The sequence below is a fragment of the Jaculus jaculus genome, chromosome 3 (assembly GCF_020740685.1).
Source record: "Jaculus jaculus isolate mJacJac1 chromosome 3, mJacJac1.mat.Y.cur, whole genome shotgun sequence".
NCBI classification, from domain to species: domain Eukaryota; kingdom Metazoa; phylum Chordata; class Mammalia; order Rodentia; family Dipodidae; genus Jaculus; species Jaculus jaculus.
The window spans coordinates 113328867-113334866 of record NC_059104.1 but is presented as its reverse complement, the minus strand read 5'-3'; positions in this window follow the sequence as shown (position 1 = coordinate 113334866).

Genomic DNA, 6000 nt, shown 5'->3' with positions numbered 1-6000 from the left:
ATCTAAAACTCCAGCAACAACAACAACAACAACAAAATCTGGTATTTGGAGCTTTTAACTTTCTAGATACATTTATTTTAGGAAGACACAGCAGAATGAAGATGGAATGGATATTAGAACTCATCATTGTCAGCAATTAGAAACGCTTCTTTATCCATTACTTTACCATGTTTATTTATTCATATAATAAATACTTATTGAATATTATAGAATCATGCTTTGGCTTTATCCATCAGTAAGCCATGTAGGCAAAGAAAATTAGAAAAAAAGTAGGTAGAACTGATGAGCCTTTTATAAGAGATGGTTTTGTCTCTGGAAAAGGAAGAAGGGACACAGGAAGCTGGTGTTGACAGGTTAGAATTGGTGATGTTCACAAGTCTATGAGAACTACAAAGTAATATTACAAACAACAAAAATAATGAGAATAATGGAAGGAGCAAAGCAGTTCACCTCATGGACAACAGGAAATGGAGAGAGACATGAAGGAGCCAGGGACAAGCTACCCTTCAATAGCACACCTCTAGTGATCCATCTGTTCCAATTAGGTCTCCTCTCCTTAAGTTTCCACCACTACCCTAAACAGCACCACCAGTTGAAGGCACTCTTTTGATACAAGAGCCTGTGGGAGATACTTCATACTCAGACCATAACACAAAGCTAGCAGTATTTTAAAGTAAGGGACTGGGCATTCATGAAACACAGGGAGAGTGTGCCCTAGGGCAGAGAGCAGAACACATGGACACACAGAAACATCAAGGTAACTGACAGCAGTGTGCTGCTTGGGGAGTAGAAAATTATTTTAATGTCATTTTCTAAATTGTAAATATATACATATATATGATTATACATATATATATATGATATATACATGATTTTTTTAGTTTGATATATTTCAAACTAAATAAAGAAAATATTCTCATAAGAACAGTTATAAAGATTAAATGTAGCTAATTTTCACAATAATGAACAAACCCTCAAAACAAAGTATGTTATGTATTAGGGAAATATCGAAATCTCTACAGTCTCATTTTTTTTTAACCTTAAAGATAGCTTGACTTACGTTTTAAGGCTTGTTTTTAATATTTTTCTTAATTCACTCATTCTTTCATGTGCTGGCACATATAATTATGGCATAAGGGTTATTTAGTTTTCAAATTATTCTACATAGAAATATGCAAGCAAATTACCCTCCAGATTACTGACCAGATATTTTCCATAATTGATTTGTTAATTTTGAAGCTAGAATTATGTAAGTTCCTTCAGCCAAAGGAATTTATTTGGTAAAGTCTTTTGCAACCAAAGATAGCTTCATCAACAAGAACAAACATGACAGTGTCAAGGAGCTCAGAGCTGTGACTAAGTAACTATGCTGGGTTTGCTAGGCCTTCCAGTGACAGTGCACTCCACATGTGACAGAGCGGGTAACCCTGAGCACTATCTCCAAAGCTGACCTTTGTCAAGAAATGTTCTGGAATATTGGAGTCACATGGATGAATTTAAGATTCTTGAAGAGAACACACACAGTAACTGATTCAGTGGCTCTCCTCATTGCTGCCTACAAGAAGACAAAAGCATTAAAGTGATATTTACATGGCAATTTCATTCTAGGGCTTCTCAATGGATCTTGGATTGGAAACTAATAAAAGAGGTTTCTTTCTGAAGATTGGTCACTGGAAGGTTTTGTAGTTCCCCAAGAGCACCTGCTCTGGTGACAGGTTCAATGGGGTCTGGTTTTGGCTGGAAACTGAGGTGAGATTTCAGGACCTAAATAGCAGACATAGTCATTTCCTATTACCCAATCTCCATACCAATTATTCATCAAAACCATCAGGGCACTGCGATTTCCTAGTTCTCAGCTCTGCTAAAGATACATGTCAGCATACAAGGTATACTAAAAGCCACAGAATATACATGGCACATTATTCCTAAAACTTTAGCTTTTAAAAAATCAAAATTGTGTGCCAGGCATGGTGGGGCACACCTTTAATTCCAGCACTCAGGAGGCAGAGGTAGGAGGACTTCCATGAGTTTGAGTCCACCCTGAGATTACCTAGTGAATTCCAAGTCAGCCTGGGCTAGAGTAAGAACCTACCTTGAAAAACCAAATAAACTACCAAAAAAACCAAAAAACAAAAAAACAAAAAAACAAAAACCAACAAAATAAAAAAAATTAGACATAAAAATCTTAGTCATTTAACCTGGTATAAATTAAAATTATACTTGCAACAGAAGAAATAAAGCCATTGTGAAGGGGTAGACAAAATTTGCACATTTTTTAAAACAAAAATTTCCATGTTCAGATAAACTTGAAATTTTTACCCACCTTTCAAAGACTGTTTTCCCAATGCCTTTAAAAGATCCCATTAGGGCTGGAGAGATGGATTAGTGGTTAAGGAGCTTGCCTATGAATCCAAAGGTCCCAGATTCAACTTCCCAGAATCCATGTAAGCCAGATAAACTTGGTGGTGCATGCGTCTGGAGTTTGTTTCCAGGGGCTAGAGTCCCCAGTGTGTCCATTTTCTCTCTATCTGCCTCTTTCTCCTCTCTCTCTGTCTTTCTCTTTCTCTCTCCTTCCCTGAAAATAAATAAAAACAAGATATTAAAGAAATAAAAGATTCCTTTAAATATAACCACAAGTGGGAGGTTAGACAGTCTGGATAAAAGGTGGAAAAAGCTTAATTTTAAAACCCCAGACTTTAGCTTGTAACTCCAAGGCACAGAATTGGGTTAACCCCACAGAGAACTGTAGGCTAGGAAGACCCATGGATACCCCAAGATAACATAGGCCATTGTCAAAACACTTGATTATCTACCAGAGCTAAAAGGTAAGAACCTATTGGTGAAGACACCACAGGCTATGGTCACAGGACATTAGATTACCATGCTGGTACTGAAAGAGAAACTACATCCCTCTTGGCTAGACTTCATAGTGCTGGAGAACCCTATTGGAGGTTCAAGGAGGACGATAGTCACCAATAACATCATGAAACCTTGGACTACGAAATCCCCCCAGCCAGGCAACATGTACACACTTGTGCAATAGTGACATGCAGCCTCTACAATGACGTGTTCTCTGATTCGACATGGGGCCTGCTCAGTGGGAAGGAGCTCATATCTGGTACTAGAAACCACATCAGAATCTCATAGTCAGGATTCTGAGGTGGCTGGTACAAAAAAAAATCTAGACTTCCGGTTAAGATGGTGGCGTAGGTACCACGCCAAAGCAGCCTAGGGGGGAAAAAGACCAAAAAAACTCAGCAAAATACACGTTTTTACTAAAAAGTGAGGTGTATAGGAAATTGAGGCGGCAGCGGAGAAGTAGAAGAGTTATAGAACATCCAGAGCCCGCACAGGTGGGAAAAGCGGCTCCAGCGGCTCAGGCAGCTCGGCCAAACGCCGCAGCCGCGGCGCAGCAGAAAACCGCTAGACCAGCTCGAGCCGCAGGAAAAGCCAGGTGCGGGATTTTCCCCTCACACCGCGCTCTCCGCAACTCGGGAAACGTGAGGGGAGATCGGCAGCGAGCAGGGGAGGAGAAGACCGCGAGTTAGAACACGTGGAGCAGCGAGACAACCAGAGCAGCCGCGGCTCCCTCCCCTCCCCCACCGCCTGAGCCCAGCTCCAGCGAACACAGCAGCGGCCCGGGACCCAAGCAGGAGCAGAGTTCGGCAGCAACTTCAGCGGCTCCAGCACCGGTACCAGCGGCCCCAGCAGCAGCGGACCCAGGAGCGGCAGCGGCGGCAGATCCCGCAGCAGCGGCTTCGGGGGGAGCAGCGGCGGTGGTCACGACAGCGGCAGCTTCAGCAGCGGTGGTGGCTCTGGTGGTGGCAGCTATAGGAGCAGCAGAGGCAGCAGCAGCGGCTCGGTTTGCCCCGTAGGAAAAGCAAGTGCCCAGCTCCAGAAATCAGAACAGCAGCCCGATGACCCAGGCAGCAACTTGAATGAGACCAAAATCACCCAAGGTAACTGGGATTGCACCAGGGAAGGGTCTCACTTGGTCACAAGCTGACTTGGATCCCTCAACAGACCATAAATCTAAACCTCTTTGTTGATAGAAGATCTGGTCATTATAATAACTACTCTTGCATACATACTCGGGGCTGTTTTTGATTGAATGTGTACAGAGTTTAGTTAAATTTTAGAATCTACCTGTATTTTATTCCACTCAGCCTGCTTGAATACTCCTATAGCAGGGAATCTCAACCCCTAAGAACATCTTTGTAGATACTCTGAGAGTCTTAAGAGCCACACCTAATACCTTAAGGTCCTACCCTGAAAATATATTACATCAAATCAATTGATACAGCTAAGAATACACAGCTAGCTAGAAAATTCAAGCATAAACTTAATCTAAGATGCAAAAATATATACATTATAACACAAGAAACACTAAAAAGCAAGATGATATAAATCCACCTAAAAGTATTAATGCATCAGAAATGTCCTCCAGAGAGAAAGAGTTAGAGGAAATGCCTGAGAAAGAGTTCAAAAGAATAATTATAAACATGTTCAAAGAGGTCAAAGAACACATGAAAACAATCAAGGAAGAAATCAAAGAGGAAATCAAAGAGGAAATCAAAGGAATCAAAGAAGAGGCAGGACACCAATTTAATGAAATAAAGAAGGCAATACAAGACATAAATAGGGAAATAGAAATAATAAAGAAAAACCAGTCAGAATTACTAGCAATGAAGAACACAGTTAATGAAATAAAAAACTCTGTAGAAAATCTCACCAGTAGGATGGATGAGGGAGAGGACAGAATATCTAAGCTAGAAGACCAGGTGGCAGACCTAATGCAGTCCAACAAAGAGAAAGACAAACTTATAGAAAAGTATGAGTGGGAATTTCAAGATATTCGGGACACTATGAAAAGATCCAATATAAGAATTCAGGGCATAGTAGAAGGAGAAGAACTCCACTCCAGAGGCATAGTAGGCATCTTCAACAAAATCATAGAGGAAAATTTCCCCCAAATTGGGAAAGAGGTGCCAATACAGATACAGGAAGCCTTTAGAACCCCAGCCAGACAAAACCCAGAAAGAACCTCCCCTCGCCATATTATAATCAAACTTCCAAACACACAAACCAAAGAAAAATTACTGAAAGGAGTTAGAGAGAAAAATCAAGTTACCTACAAAAGCAAGCCCATCAGGATTACAGCAGATTATTCAACACAAACTTTTAAAGCCAGAAGGGCTTGGAGTGATATATTCCAAGTCTGAAAGATAACAACTGTCAACCAAGGTTACTTTATCCTGCAAAGTTATCCATTCAAATAGATGGAGAAATAAAGACATTCCATGACAAAAGCAGGTTAAAGGAGTATTTGAAGACAAAACCAGCTCTACAGAAAATACTTGATAGAATCCTCCATGCTGAACAAAAGGAAAAGCACACATATAAGGAACCTAGAAAAAACAAGCTATACTCAAATACCAGTTAACAGAAGAGAGCACAGGTAGAACCAGTAACACACACACACACACACAAAAATGGCAAACATAAATACACACCTTTCAATAATATCTCTTAATATCAATGGTCTCAATGCCCCAACGAAAAGACATAGATTTGCAGACTGGGTTAAAAAGCAGGATCCTACAATTTGTTGTCTCCAAGAAACTCACCTTTCTACAAAGGATAGACACTATCTTAGGGTGAAAGGTTGGAAGATGGTGTTTCAAGCAAATGGGCCTAGAAAACAAGCAGGGGTTGCTTTCCTAATATCAGACAGGGTAGACTTTAGTCCGACGTTAGTCAAGAAAGATAAGGAAGGTCACTTTATATTGATTAAGGGCACACTCCAACAGGAGGACATTACAATCCTAAACATATATGCACCTAACATGGGGGCTACCAAATTTGTCAAACAAACACTATTAGAACTAAGGTCACAGATAACACCAAACACAGTGGTGGTGGGTGACTTTAACACCCCACTCTCATCAATTGACAGGTCATCCAGGGAAAGAATAAACAGAGAGGCATCTGGACTAAATG